Source organism: Pristiophorus japonicus, chromosome 22, assembly GCF_044704955.1.
Source record: "Pristiophorus japonicus isolate sPriJap1 chromosome 22, sPriJap1.hap1, whole genome shotgun sequence".
Classification (NCBI taxonomy): Eukaryota; Metazoa; Chordata; class Chondrichthyes; family Pristiophoridae; genus Pristiophorus; species Pristiophorus japonicus.
This window is the reverse complement of record NC_091998.1, coordinates 61,776,689-61,777,329: the sequence shown is the minus strand read 5'-3', so window position 1 is coordinate 61,777,329 and position 641 is coordinate 61,776,689.

Here is a 641-nt window from a genome sequence, read left to right as displayed (position 1 = left end):
AGGGAGGCTTTGAGGGTATCCATGTAACGTTTCCTTTGCCCACCAGATGATGACGACCACACACACACACAGGCTGCGAGAGCGGGGAACCCAGGCCTCTCCCTCCCCACTAGCCTCGGGAGACTGGGACTGCTCAAAGTGCTCTCCAGCCAATACAAGCTACCAGCAACTAAACCAGGGGGCTCTTAATAATAATAATAATGGTTATTTATATAGCGCTTAAAATACAGTATTTTGACCCCAGTGCCACACATCACAGGGCGCAGCACGGAGATCAGTTCTTTCTCTGGCGGACTGGATGGTCTCGATCTGATTGAATGTTATGGGCAGCGGGGAGAACGTTGCTCACCAGTTGCAGGGATATCCGGCTGGGATTGAACGGCATGCACCAGCCCTCCAGAGACACCAGAGAGCCAACTTGCTCAGGGTCGTGGGTCCCAATAAAATGCCGCACAGTTTGTCAACAGCCCGTTTCAACCCGCTGATGATATTCGTACCGAGGTTATTCCAGCCACACTGCTCTCACAATCGGCTGGTAACACATCCCATTCTCACCCTCCCCTCAATCAGAACTGTCCCCCCCCCCGCCCCCAGCCCCGCACTCAATAAAGTGACATCAAATGCAGTGAGAGGCTGCTCCA